The 15,334-nt window shown below is 43.9% G+C and overlaps 1 pseudogene; it reads right to left on the reverse strand.

Annotated features, from left to right (window-relative positions):
* Positions 1–2,179: 2,179 nt before the first annotated feature.
* LOC138760249 (protein regulator of cytokinesis 1-like) lies at positions 2,180–5,511 on the reverse strand (annotated as a pseudogene).
* Between the last annotated feature and the right edge of the window lie 9,823 nt (positions 5,512–15,334).

Genomic DNA, 15,334 nt, shown 5'->3' on the forward strand with positions numbered 1-15,334 from the left:
CAGTGGGCCCGGGGATGAGAGTTTTGGCTGCAGAACTAGCATCTACGGGTCGCATCCAGCGGAGTTGCCATTGCTGCAGCTGTTGTCGTCTCCACATTATTGGTCCGATCTTGGGGGGGGGGGGGGGGTGTTGGCTAATCCAGCAGGGTTGGAGGCAGGGGCTCGGCGCTGTGGTCGGTGAAGTATTCCGCAAGGTTGTTTCTAGTCATCTCCATCGCCTCTGCCACTCTCACAGCCTATTCCATGGACACCGTGCTTTGTTCCAACAGCCGCTGCAGATTTTGTTTGACTGGACACCCGCCACCAGCGTGTCCCTCGTCAGGTCCTGTGCTATTGGCTCTGGGGTTCTAGCACGGAAGTTGCATGCCCATGCCAGGGCTCTTAGTGACAGCATGAAATCCTGGAAGGACTCCCCTGGTTGCTGTCTTAGGAGACTGTGGCTTGCATGTACTTCACCTCGCCCTTGGAGATAGTGGGACTGGAGCATGTCCACAGCCCCCCTGTGTGAGGCGCAGTCCTGGAGCAACTGTACAGGAGGTCTCCCAGCTGGGCCACTAGCAGCATGAAAAGGTCTTCCGGGTGCTCAGCTGGCATCATCACGCGAGCGTAGTTCAGGAAACAATATCTCCAGTGGCTGAAGTGCATGCGTGTGCCAGGGGCCTGGGGGTCTAGTTCCAGACATTCTGGCCATAGCATTGTTAAGAGGTGCTACTGTTGATTCGTTTCTAGGTGCCCTAATCACGCTGGGGCTGGGGACTGTTGCCTCCACTGATGGATGTGGGACTGGCTTTACACGGTAGGCATCCGCTGAGAGTTTGGCATCCTCGGTCTCATCCCCGTGTCTGAGCAAGTCTCCACAAGGTTTGGGGGGGCTTGCACATGACTCAACCATGAAGGATTCATCTCACTCCTCGATCTCCTCCCCGTGCTTGGGTGGGATCGCCCAGGTTGGGGCAATCTTTGCCTGCTGGCCATTTTTATGTGAGTGGAATAAATTGTGGCAGGCTGTGCCAAAGGAAAACACAGGCACAATACTGTTTGGGGCAACACAGCTTTATTCCGCTCACATAAATATCTAGTTGGTTGCTAGCTGTGCTTAGTCATCCCAGGGGAGAGAGAGAGAGCACACGGTCGGTACCTTGGCTTTATACCACGGGGCCTCTGGGCCCACCTGGTGGTTGGATGTCATTAGGCTGGGTGCCGTGTCTCTAGGCCGCCTGTGGCCGAGTGATGTACCGCAGTGTATCATCACAATGGTTAACATCCCGAGCTATAGCCCTTGAAATTTGATGAAGAGATTTGAGTGGTAAAGTCGACCATTTTTTTGTTCTCCCACTTATACTCTGCCCAGCAGAGCTCCTCCAATAGGCTGTGTGTAAAGTGCTGCCTGCTTCGCCTTCCAGCTCATTGGTTGTTCATGGGAGCTGGTTGTACCCAAATTTCTCAAGTTTCAGAAGCCGAGGAGAAACTTGGATGAAGTTATAAAAACAAAAAGTTGGATAAACTCAGCAGGTCAAAATGTGTACTCTATATTGCAAAGATAAAGATACATAACCAATGTTTCAGGCACCTGCCTACATTTTGGTTGTACTTTGGTGAAGAGCTCAAGCCCAAAACATTGATTATGTATTTTTATCTTTATTATATAAAGGGCACTGTTTGAGCTGCTGAGATTCTCCAGCACTGTGATTTTGCTTCAAACACAGTGTCTGCAGACTTTTTGGGTTTTACTGAAATTTATAAAATTCAGAATGGCATAGATAAGACAGAAACTTTACTGCGCAGTACAGGCCCTTTGGCCCATAAAATTGTGCTGCTCTATGTAATCCTACTCCACAACAAACTCACCTCACATGCATAACCCTCCCGAGAGGGTGACAGATGGGATTTTATTCTCAGTGTAAAAATGTCAAGGTGAGGAGGGGGAAAGTTTAAAGGAGATGTGTGAGGCAAGTTCCTTGGAGTTTACTTAACTAGTGGCCTATTATGGACATACATCTCCTCACTTGTCAGGAAGGTGCAATAGTGACTGCATTTCCTGAGAAGACGGAAGCGGGCAAAGATACCGGCCACCATCATGCCAACCTTCTATCGAACTCTATTGAGAGCACCCTGGCCGGTTGCATCACTGTGTAGTACTGTTGTTGCAGAGAAATGGATCGGAGGTCAATAAGTGTGACTAGTGAGGATCACTGGAGTCTCCCTCCCCACCTTGAACATCATTCACCAGGATTGTTGTCTGAAGAGGACATGAAAATTAATGAAACCTATTTGATCCCCCCACCCCCCCCCAGCATCTTTCAGTTGGTCCAGCACCACCAAGCTGAAAATGAGCTGCTTTTCAAGGGCAGTGAGAATGCTGACCGACCACGGGAACTGGTCACACTAATTATCATAGACTCTCATAGTCATAAAACAATATTTATTTATTTGTACTGTATATATGAATACTTGTCCTGCTTATGTATTGTTTGTCTGTAAGTCTGTTATGACTGGTTGAGTGTCTGTGTGTTTTGCCCCAAGGACCAGAGAACACTGTTTCATCGGGTTGTACTTGAAGTGTTTTGCACAGAGTGGTTTGTACCACTCTCCAGCAGGTATCTCCACCTTTACCCTTCCCCCCACTGGTTCCATCTGCCTTTTTTTTTAGCTGTCTGCTTCCACCTAGCACCCTCTTGTATCCATCTCCATTGGCACCTCTACCCCCTTCACCTTTCTCCATCGTCCTTCACCCCACTTTGGTTCACCAATCACATACTGGTCCTTTCTCCAATCTCAACCCTGGTGCTGGGCTTTGACTTGAAATGCTGCTTATAAGAGTGACCCCAGGGATGAGAGGATTAACGTTTGATGGCTCTGGGCCTGAACTCACTGGAGTTTAGAAAGATGAGGGGTGGGAGGGGATCTCATTGAAACTTACCAAATATTGGAATAGAATGGACGTGGAGGTGTTTTCAGCAATGGAAGAGTTTAGGTCTAGAGGGTCCAGCCTCAGAATAAAAGGATGTCCCCTTAGAACAGAGAGGAGGAGGAGAATCTGTGGAATTCTTTGTCATAAACAGCTGTGGAAGCCTGTGTCTTTGGGTATATTTCAAACAGAGGTTGATGGGTTCTTGATAAATGTTTGCCCTGTGATGAGGCTGCTGCAAAACACCGAATTTCATGACTTGTTCATGACAATAAATTCTGATTCTGTTTAGTAAGTGAGTCAAGGGGTTTCGGGGTAGAAGGCAAGAGAATGTGATTGAGAGAGAAAACATTCAACAACCATGATTCAAACTACGGATCTAATTCTGCTCCTACATCTTATGGTTTTAAGGAATGGTATTTTCCACCAAGTAGCCCATGGCTGAAGTTTGTCTTTTTAAAATTGTAAATTGTAAATAATCTCACTCAAGAGAAGCTGAAAGTATCTTTATTCATGCCAAGCTGGCATCAAACTGAACCTCCTCATACAATGTAACTCTATGTATATGACATCACACGCGCATGCACGTTCCCATAACACTCTTCTCCCTCAAGAAAATGCTTTGCGCTTACTAGTAAATAAGTATAAAGTTAAATTTAACTATGTTAACACTACAGTGAGAAGGCAAATAATAAACCTGTGGGACTGGTTGAAGACTCTTGATTAAAAAAAACAAAGGTATCAAAGCCGTTCAGCTGAAGTCATGCTAACTATAGAATCCACACTACCTAACTTAAAATGTGTTAACTGGAAACATACAAAGTCTTTAAGTCACTGCCTACAGTCTTTGCGATGTACTGAATGAAGTCTTTAAGTCACCAGACAGTCATTTAAATGCACAGGAGGGTGACTTTCCCTCTTGGATCTTCTCAGGGATGAAGAACACCAAACCAAAGTATGACTTTTCAAATTTTTTTGGAGGTTTGTTAAGGAGGTTTAGTTGCCAAAGAATCATCCTCCTCACCTCGATCCTCTATCGATCCTTCTCATCTGTGTTATGATTTGTGAATAGTTATCTCCATCTTGTGTTCTTGAAGCTCTCCTTCCTCCAGTGACTCTTGCTCAGATTCCCTGTTATCCAAGTTTTTCAAATGTTTCCCCTTTGTAGCACTATCAATTAGATCCAACAGGCCAGAAGTCGAGATTAATAGGCTTTAATCACTATAAACTTAGAGTCATATCTTATATGCTGTTGGCCCGATTCCAAGGCGGTATTTAGGGTGGGGGATTGGAGCATACTGCCTTTATTAGGGATCCTGGAGGGGGAGGATTCACAGTATCAGGGGTGCGGGCCAACCAGCACAATGACTGCAATACAGTGTTCCCCCACTTTTCTTTTCTTCTGGTTCTTGCTGTTTCTGCCTTTCCTGCTCTCTACGAGCCTTATCTTTTTCATCTCAGTGCCACTTCCTTCACTCATGTTCCCTCTTTTTTCCCTATCTTTATCATGAGTTTTCCTATTTCTTTGTTCATTTCCTTGAAGATTTTAAAGTTAATCTCATCTGTCTGAAGTGCCCTGAAGACATTAAATTCTTTGAGATTCTTTTTCTTCATGTCCATGATTAATTTCAGAAGACTTCAGCTGAACGGTTTTGATACCTTCATTTTTTTTTTATCAAGAATCTTCAACCAGTCCCACAGGTTTATTATTAATTTCTCAGCTCTGAGCACTCTGCTTCCTCCTGAGCCCTCTTCATCTCAAGCAGTTGAAGTAATTTTTCAGGCCTATGTATTCTCATTGGACAGCCAGAATATATCCTCACCCTCACACACACAAAATCTCAATCAAAGCTAGTGTCGGGCAGTTGATCGAGTTCATCCATGCACAAATGATTTTTCTCTTGTTTTCTACAAACTCCGCCCTTCTGCTTTCCTTTCCTTCATTAAGTGAAGCAATGTGGGACGAAATGGATCAAGCTGTTCAACACTGGGGACAGCATCATAATCAATGGAGTAGCCTGTTGTACCCAATGTATCACAAAGCTCTTCATCTTCCTCCTTAAGGCACTTTAATTTTGTCATCCTCTCTTTCCTCTCCTTCAAAAGGACCTCCCAACGTGTCTTCAATGTTCCACCTGCAGCATTGTGCAATCTTCCTCTAGTAGACAAGCATCCAAACCGAGTTCCTGACACACTGCATGGAGCTCTTTCTGGCACACAGCAATGCTCTTTTTCAGCCCCTGCCTTAAATTTTATTCCTCTGCAATCATCATATCCAAAAGGCCCTCAACATGCCTTTTAAAAACTTCTGTTCTTTGCAGTCTTTGATCCTCTGGAATTCCAATCTCTTCCCAGATATTCTGAAGTTGGGAAAGTGCTGATTTGAAACAGGTGACTGACTCGCTGGCTAGTGCATCACTTTTCCACACCATCCTCTGGGCTGGCAGTGTCTGGCTTTGGTTGTCTGGTCCTGGGTGTCCGGCCTCTGGCTCCGGCTGTCCAGACTCCCCCTGGGTATCTGGCCCACGGCTGTTCGGCCCCTTACTGGGCATCCTGGCCCAGCTGTCCTGGCAGTCCTGGTTGCCTGGCCCCTCTATGAGCATCCTGTCCTCAGCTGTTCGGCCCCTCTCTTTGTGTCTGGCCCCTGGTTGTCCTGGCCCTCGACAGTCTTTGCCACTTGCTGGGCATTTGGCTCCCTTTTTCACTTTTTCTCCCTCACTTTACTGTTTCTCTCTCACTTTCTCTTTCTCTCTCCCTCACTCACTTCCTCTCTTTCCTCACTTTTTGAGCTTCTTTCATTTTTATTCCTGATACCAAGCCTTGCTGTCATCATTCTTTTTTTCACCAAAGCTTCCCTCCTACGTCCTTTTTACTCCAATTCCTGCAGATCCTGTCGTCCAGAGTTTGGAATTTTTAAAATCCTCTTCGCCACTTTGTCATGTTCTTTCACTTTGAAAATAACCTCACAAAAGATGGCGCCAAACTGAACCTTCCCATAAAATGTAACTCCATGTCTATGATTTCATGTGAGCAGCCAATTTCCCATAATAGTCTTGTCACATTCAGATGTTGAGCAAGAGTGGATGATCATTGTAAGGAGTAAAAGTTTTTGCAGATGATCCAAACATAGGTGGAGGAGTAGATAGTGATGAGGGAATGGAAAGGCTACAGAGAACCTTGGATAGATTAGGAGAATAGGCAGAGAAGGGACAAATTAAATGCATTATTGGAAAATGTATGGTCATGCTCCTTAGGAGAAGGAATAAAAGGGCAGACAATTATTTGGATGGGGAGAAAATTCAAAATTCGGATATGCAAATGGACTTGGGAATCCTCTTGCAGGATTCCCTAAATGTTAACCTTCAGGTTGTGTCAGTGGTGAAGAAGACAAATGCAATGTTGGCATTCATGTCTAGAGGAATAGGATATGAGAGCAGGGATGTGGTATTGAGGTTTTATAAAGCACTGGAGAGGCCTCACTTGGAATAAAAGGTACAGTTTTGGACACCTTATTTAAGAAAGGAGGTGCTGGCATTGGAGAGGCTTCGGAGAAGATTCAACATAATGAATTAAAGGATTAGCATAGGAGGGATGTTTGATGGCTCTTGGACTGTACTCCTTGGAGTGCAGAAGAATGAGTGGGGACCTCATTTCAAATATTGAGTAGATGTGGCAAAGTTAGCAGGGCTGAGTAGGAGAATGAATCAGCTCATGATGGAATGGCAGAGCAGACATGATGGGCTGAATGGCCCACTTCTGCCCTTTTTTCTTATGGTCTTATGATTTTCATTTGTAGTTCCATGCACAACCTTGGTCTAATCTAGTGAAGTCGTGAAGAGCTCCTTATTCAATCTTGTTGCAGACATATAATTGAAAGGAATAATCCAGAACAGTCTTTCTCTCTCTCTCTCCACACACACACACACACACACACACACACACACACACACACACACACACACACACACACACACACACAAAATGCAGTGTAATATCATGGTTAGGGTAGCATGGTTAACGTGGCAGTTAGTGCAATCCTTCTACAGTGACAGCGGCCTGGGTTAAAATCCAGTGCTGTCTATAAGGAGATTTTAAAATTCATTGGGAGACTAATGGGTTTTGTACATTTCCTCAGTCTCTCACAGGATCTTCAGTCTGAATGGATGTTGAACCGATGACCTAATTTATCAAGATTATCATCAATTGAGCGTAAAAATTATATATTGCCTTATCTATCAATGAGAGTCTCAATTACAAACAGAGCTCTCTCAGTATTCAGGTTTCATGTCATTTTACAATAACTAAAGTTCAAATTTGTTGTTGTGTGTACTGAGGTTTGTTTTAAATGCTATTCAGCAAGTAAATTCATATAGTAAATTTTAAAAAGGACGGAGAGAGAGAGAGAGAAAAGGTTTTTATGCTGTTACCTGCTCACATTTAAAAAAAAGGATGTTGAGGACTGAAAAGTCAGATTGTGCAGTCCTTTTATGTAGCCCAGAGCTGTGCACCCACTTCCCTGGGGAAGAGGGGGCAGGGTGTGCAGCAGATCAGTAGGCACCTTGCAACAGGCCCACCGCCCAACAGCCTTGTCACCCCGCTGCCTGACAGCCCCATCAGGAGCAGGACAGTGTGAGGAAATGGGCGGGGTGTGGGACCGGGTGGTGTGAGTAAGCAGGACAGGGGTGTGGCGAGGTATCTGGCAGCATGAAGGAGCAGCCTGAGGGAACGGGGCAGCATGAGGGAGCGGGGCAGAGTAAGGAATATGGAGGAGTGAGTGATCACAGCCTGACAGCTCCACCGGCCACTCTGTGACAGCACAGTGGAGCGACAAGGCTGTCAGTGCAAAGTCAATCATTTTACCTTCCTATTTGGAGCCACTTTCAGTGGCAATCCTTTTATGCAAGAAGTGGAGGGAACCTGGATTGTGTTAGACCTGCCAATCTACCTTTGGATCTTTTATGTAGGTAAGTAGAGGGTCTTAAAGGCAGAGGAAACCTGTCTTTACAAATCACTAATTTTCACTATAAAAGGGCCAAAAGTGAGTGAAGGAGAGAGAAAGGAATAGCTCAGAGAAAGGGAAACATAAAATTACTAATGTGAGGTTCATTCATGAGTCTGATAATAGTGGCAAAGAAACTCTCCTTGATTCTGATGGTGTGTGGTCTCACATTCATGAATCTCCTTCCCGAGGGAAGGAAGGAGAAGAGTGTGTGGCTGGGGTGAAATGAATATGTGGGCTGTTTTTCCAGGGTAATGGGAAGTTTAGAGGGTTAGAGGGTTTATGTGATGGCTCGGGCTGCCTCCACTTGTCTCTTCAGTTTCTTGCGCTATTAGGTGGAGCAGTCCCCGCACCACCCAATGATTCATCCTGACTGGATACTTTCAATAGTGCATCTGCAAGAGTCATTGAGGAATTCAGGGAACATGCTGAATTTGCTCAGGCTTACAAGGAGATAGAGGCACTTTCTTGCCCATTACGTTGATGTGCTTGGACTAGGACAGATTGTTGAAGTTACTTATGCCTCAGAACCTAAAGCTTTCTACTATCTCCAATTCAGAAACATTGATGTCCCAGTATAGAATTGGACTGCATTTTAACCTCATCAGCAATAGCACATATTTGGATAATCATTCCAAACTTCTCTCTCTCCCTCTCTCTCTCTCTCTCTCTCTTTCTTCCTTCCCCCCTCCCCCCCCCCACCCGCTACACAGCATACACAGCATTTAATAACAGGGAACTTGCCCTTAGCCCATTGAATCTTTACTCTTCCAAGCATGTATTTGCACAAATCCTACATTAATCCCATTTTATTTTCCCATTGACCACCCCCATCTTCACAGATTCAACCACGATTTACAGTGACCAATTAACCTCCCCACCTGCATGTCTTTGGGATGTGGAAGAAACTGGACTTCCAGCCCGAAACCCAGGGAGAACATGCAAACTCCACGCAGACAGTACCCGTGGTTGTGATAGATACAAATTATAAATGCTGTGCTAAAGCTTCTCTGCAGAAATCCATTGTGACCCTGCAGGAGCATCTTCACTGTCATTCAGAGCAGGTCTAATCTCTGGGATCCAACCAATTCCAGTCAGAAGGAGGAGTCTTGTGAATTATCCACCCTCAATGATGTAGATTTGGACTTTATTTTATTTAATGTGATGTTTTCTCTTGTTCTTTTCCTGAGACCCCACCCCATCCCCTCTCCTTTCATACAAGTGACTCCTGTGATGTTAAGGAACAATGAGCTCTCAGGGTACCATTTGTTCAACCAAAGAGTGCTCCAGACCTCTCTGCACCTCTGGCTAAGCACTGCCACCTACTGGACAGTATGGCAGTTTAAATATAAACGTACCGCATTGTAATAGGCACTTTCGGCCCACGAGCCTGTGCCGCCCAATTACACTCAATGAATGTACAACCCTTGTTCATTTTTAAGGGTGGAAGGAAATGGGAGCACCCAGAGAAATTCCATGCAGACACGGGGAGAACATATAAACTCATTACAGACAGCGTGGAATTCAAACCCCTCTTGCTGGTGCTGTAACAGTGTTACACTAACAACTACACTAACCTTCTGCCCTAGTCACATTTTTTTTTTAAATTAATTGTATTGAATTAAGTTGTCCATTGTTATGAGTACTGAAACACGTAAAGAGCTTGATTTTTTTAAAATTTAAAAACATTTAGACATGCAACACAGTAACAGGCCATTTTGACCTACAAGCCTGTGGTGCCCAATTACACCCAATTGACCTTCATACCCCAGTACGATTTGAAGGGTGGAAAGAAACCAGAGCTCCTGGAAGAAATGCATGTAATTACAGGGAGAACATACAAACTCCTTACAGACAGCAGGGGATTCAAACCCAGGTCCAGATCGCTGGCGCTGTAACAGCATTGCGCTAACAGTGCCACCCCTATGCTAAGCGTGCCAGCCTATGCTAATCATGCCACCCTATGTTAACCATGCCACCCTCTGTGCTATGTGCTTTGTGTGCTATCAAGGCAAGTCAGCCTATCCTTGAGTACAGCGAGCAATGCAAAATAAAACTTCTTATTAGAACTTTACTTGGCCTACTTAGCATGCTTTCAGCTCTCGTCTAATTGTGTGGAAACAATCTCCACCAAGTGCTCTGATTTCCTACAGCTCAAAGAGGATCATGTCAGGGTTAGATTTGGGAAACACAGGTCTGATGGAAGAATGAGAGCCGAAGATATTAGCGACGTACCACAAGGAGTCGGAGGACAATCCCAACCAAAAATGGAGAGAGTGCAGAAGAGATTCACCAGGATGTTCCCTGGAATGAAAGGGTGTAAGGCAGGGGACTCAAACTCAATTTACCCGGGGGCCGCTGGAGGTAGAGTCTGGGTGAGGCTGGGCCGCATCAGGTTTTCCACAAGAAAAGCTCTTACAAAAACATTCCAATGTTATCAAATGTCTTTATTTTTATTTTTAACACAAAATAAGATGAAAAAATAAATAAATTAACAATTCATAAGAAAAAAAATAAAATCAATCAGTAATAAATAAATAAAATGAAAATAATAATAATACAGCAGATATAGAAGACTGACGAAACCACATATAGTTGCTGACTGGAGAGATGTAATTATTATTATTCAGATTCAAATGATGTCACTGTTGCGTTGAAGTTTCAGTGTTTAGCCGATGCGTCTTTTCTGCTTCTTTTTCTGTCCCGCTGAGCAACAACTTCCGGGTTCAGACTGGACGCCGAAGCGCGTGAAGCGGGAGCGGCCGCGGAAATTCCGCATGTGCCACGTGCATATAATGACAAATAGAAAATGCACACAAATATGCTTATATTCGCAATAAGCCTAGCTGATGTCCCGCCCCCGAGAGCAATATACCCCACCGTGATCGGTAGGTTCGTTCAGCTCTGCACACAACACTGAAAAGTGCCAATCCTATCAAACTCGCAGGCCGCACTAACATTTAACTTTCATATTAAGGCAGGGCCACAAACTATCGTCCCGAGGGCCGCAGTTGGCCCGCGGGCCGCAAGCTTGAGACCCCTGCTGTAAGGAAACATTGGATAGAAAATGGACATAGAACACTACAGCACAGTACAGGCCCTTTGATCCTTGATATTGAGCTGATCCATATATTCCCTAAAAAAACGTACTAAACCCTCCCAACCCCATAACCCTCTATTTTTATTCCATCCATACACCTGTCTAAATATCTCTTAAATGTCTCTAATGTTTCAGCCACAACGTTGTGTAAAAAAACTTACTCTTGATGTCTCCCCTAAACTTCCCTCCCTTAATTTTGTACAGATGTCCTCTACTGCTTACCAATCCTGCCCCGGGGAAAAGGTACTGGCTGTCATAATCTTGTCGACCTCCATTAAGTGTCCTCTCATTCTTCTGTGCTCCAAAGATAGGATGGGTTTATTCACACTGTAATGTAACACGTTGAATGAAGATTTTATCGAGGTTTATAAAATTATGAGGGACATGGCTTGGATAGGCAAATCTTTTTTTCCCAAGCTCAGAGGAATCTAGAATAAAAAAAAGCAGAGGCTTAAAGTGAGAGGGGAGAAATTTCAAGGAGATCTGAGGTGATGTTTTTCACACAGAGGATGGTGAATATCAAGAACGAGTTGCCAGAAAGTTGATAGAATACAAAGTTCCTTGGTGTGCATACGACGGAATTATATAATGGTAACGCGGACTCAAAAATGCTGGAGCTGCTGTAATGGCAGTGCTGCCACTGTTGTGAACCCGCAGAGAGTGTAGCCTGTTGCTACAAAGAAACACACGCACTTGCAGTGTGGGAGGTTAAGCTCTAAGATTTATTGAGGCGGGAAAGGCTCCTTTTATACAAACAAATGGAGTTCCTGCCGTTTGTTTGATTGGCTGACATCATCCGCATGAATAACAATAGCGGGCGGAAACATTCTAGCATGTGTATACCCTTCTTTTTCCTGTTATTAATCTGTTAGCTGGGCAGCTTGGCCAGTGCCATTTTAGGGCTCCTGGTCTTGTACTGCTCCAGCTTTTACCCCCACCGGTTCTTTGTCCCGGGAGTCGCTTTAGTGATTTCTGTCCGCGTCTGCTGCTGCGTGATGTGCCGGCCCGATCTCCACAATTGTGGGTCGCCACAAGAGCAAGGAGAGGAGATGGGGCTCTCCTTCACAAAGTTCTACCACCCAGTCCAACTGCCAATGGTCATGTACAGGCTTTAAACAATCTGTTAAAGGAGCCAATGGTGGTTTATTTTAAAATTTTTCGATTACAAACTCCTTACAGACAACACATGATTCGAACCCCAGATCTGATCACTGGCTCTGTCACAGTGTTGTGCTAACTGCTATGCCAACCATGTCGCTAATGAAAAGACCAAATGGCTTATCACTGCTTCGATTGCTTGACTTCTTATCTTCCGATGTTTAAATGTTCATGTTTGCATGATGAATAATTTTGAGAATTCCTTCGCTTTGAAGCTTAAATGTTTAGAAGTGTCCTTGAAGTGTGTGTGAATGTGTTTCAAGATGTCTTGTTCATTTAAACCTTAATATTGCATCACATTTTGTCTCTGAATGAGGTAAACTGTGTGAATGCCGTGTGAATTTAAAAATATAGCATAAGATTTGGTGACTTCAGAGTTTCTTTTGATTTATAAAAGAAAATAAATGAAAGAGAGAGAATTAATGTGAAAGTGAATGAGTTAAGAAGTGAGCAAGCATGTATTGGAATTCTTCTTTGGCTTGGCTTCGCGGACGAAGATTTATGGAGGGGGTAAAAAGTCCACGTCAGCTGCAGGCTCGTTTGTGGCTGACAAGTCCGATGCGGGAAAGGAAATCGTTCATGTTTCTTGCCACATAAGTGTTTGATGGCTCTTGGCCTGTACTCATTGGAATTTAGAAGAATGAGGATAATCATTGAATGATTTTGAATGTTGCAGGACATGGATAGAATATATGTCGAAAAGTTGTTTCCCATGGTAAGAGAGTCTTGGACAAGAGGGATAACTTCAGGATTGAAGGCCATCCGCTTTCCTGAGGGCCTGCGCTCCTATCCTTATCCCTCCTACCCCTACCCCCAACCATTTGATTTCAGACACCTGCCTGCTTTGTGCTCAGACCTTGAAGAAGGTCTGAGGCATGAAATCTTGGTTATGTATCTATCAGATTTCAAATTTCAGATCTATTGTCAGAGTACACACATGACATCACATATGTCCCCGAGATTCTTTTTCCTGTAGTTGAGGCAGTATTACCAGTTATTGGTAGAGCAAAGAAAAGGCACAATATACACATCTAAACAAATAAAGAACTTTAGATGAAATGTAAGCAAAATGACTGTGCAATATAAAGAGAATTTTAAAAAAATCATTAAAGTGCAAAAGTAAGAGTCCTTAAGTGAGTCTCTGATTAAGTTTGTTGTTGAGGAGTCTGATGGTGGAGGGGTAGTAGCTTTCCTGAATCTGGTGGTTTGAGTCTTGTGGCACCTGAACCTCTTTCCTGATGGTAGCAATGAGTGCAGAATGTGTGCTGGGTGGTGTGGATCCTTAATGATTTCTGTTGCTCTCCAATGGCACCGGTCCTTAGATGTGGGAAGGGTTTTGCCTGTGTGCACTACTTTTTGGAGAGCTTTACACTACAGGGGTATTGGTGACCCCAAGGGGTATTGGTGACCCCAGTCCAGACTGTGATGCAGCCGGTCAGCACACTTTCCACCACTGAAGAAATTTGCTAGGGTTTTCAATGTCATACCAAACCTCCCCAAACTTCTGAGGAAGTAGAGACACTGACGTGCTTTCTTCAAGATGTCATTAGTGTCTGGGGTCACAACAACAAATTTGGTCACCCACTCCACCTCTGAACCCTCAATGATCACTGGATTGTGTACCTCTGGTTTTCCCTTCCCAAAGTCAACAATCAGCTCCTTAGTTGTGGTGACATTGAATGCAAGGTTGTTGTTGGTGCACCATTCAGCCAATTTCAATCTCCCTCCAGTATACTGACTCATTGACTTTTTTTTTATACAACCCATGGTATTGTCAGAAAATTTGTAGATGGTTTTATTGTCATACCGAGCCACCCATTTGTAGTGTTATGAGCCCAAAGGACCCCAGATCCCAGCAGCAATAGATATTCACCACAACAAATAGTTATTTAAACAAAAGATGTTTTTAATTATCTTTAAACATGAAAACAGAATCAAACTTTAACTTATCACTATTAACTTAACTAACCCAACTTAACCCCCTTCTAATTCTAAGCGCATGTGTATGTAATGTGTGAGTAAGTTTAGAAAAGTTCTTTGGTTCACAGTTCAATCTCACTTCTCATTCTTCCAAGTTCACTGGTTGCAGGTAACTCTTATACTGGTGCTCGAAAGGTAAATATTTACCACTCAGGAAGGTTCTTGTAGGTTTGCAGAGAGAGATGTGGTTCCAGGATTTCTACAACTGAGGTACCATTATTAGACATCTCAATGTCTTACTGATGAAACTTGCCCCATCACCTCTTTCTTTCAGGCTATAACAGAGTTCCTTTCTGTTCCACTTATTCCAAGAGAAACATCAGATAGATAGGACTTCCAGCCATCCACCACTCTGGAGCTTCTGTTTCAGTTCTAACAAGCTTCCCCTGGCTTGTTACAGCTTTCCGTTTCACCCAAAGTCAAAGACTCCCTCCTGTCTCTCTCTCTCTCTCTCTCTCTCTCTGAGACACTCACTGCCAGGAAACATGTGTCCTTTTCTCTCTCACTTGCAAAACCCCTGACCTTCTCCAACAAACAATAGGAGTTAATCTTTTGGTTCATCTGTTGTTTTAGGTAAACAAGAACCTCTCAATGACCTTTGTGTGAAGAGGTATTAGGAGACAGCCACTTGTGAAATCTCCATAGCATTCTCCATAGTTTCTGTAAAGTCACTGCATATGAATTTTTCAGTATTTCATATAAGATCTGTTTTAAAGTTTGTGTATGTAACCTACTCTACTTTTCTCAATTTATCTCCTAAAAACATCTCCAAATATTCCATCACAGTAGGGGTGTAATGTGAGTAGAGCTAAAAACACAGGCCTGTGGTGCTCCGATACTAATGGAGATTGTGGAGGAGATGTTCTTACCAATCTTCACTGATTGTAGTCTAGGGGAGAGGAAATCCATGATCCAATTACACAGTTGAGTCCCAGGTCTTGGAATTTGCTGATCAGTTTTGAGATGATGATGTCATTAACTGGTGATCTGTGTTAATAAAGATCATCCTGATCAATGCACCTTTGCTTTCCAGCTGTTCCAGGCTTTTGTGTAGAGCCATTGTGAGATGGCATCTGCCATAGACGTGTTGCTAGGATAGGCACACTGGAATGGATCCATGTTACCACTCAGACAGGAGCTGATATGGAACACCAGCCTGTGTTACCTCAGTTGCCCTGTGAGGCTGCCA

Source organism: Narcine bancroftii, chromosome 4 (genome assembly GCF_036971445.1).
Source record: "Narcine bancroftii isolate sNarBan1 chromosome 4, sNarBan1.hap1, whole genome shotgun sequence".
In the NCBI taxonomy this organism is placed as follows: Eukaryota; Metazoa; Chordata; class Chondrichthyes; order Torpediniformes; family Narcinidae; genus Narcine; species Narcine bancroftii.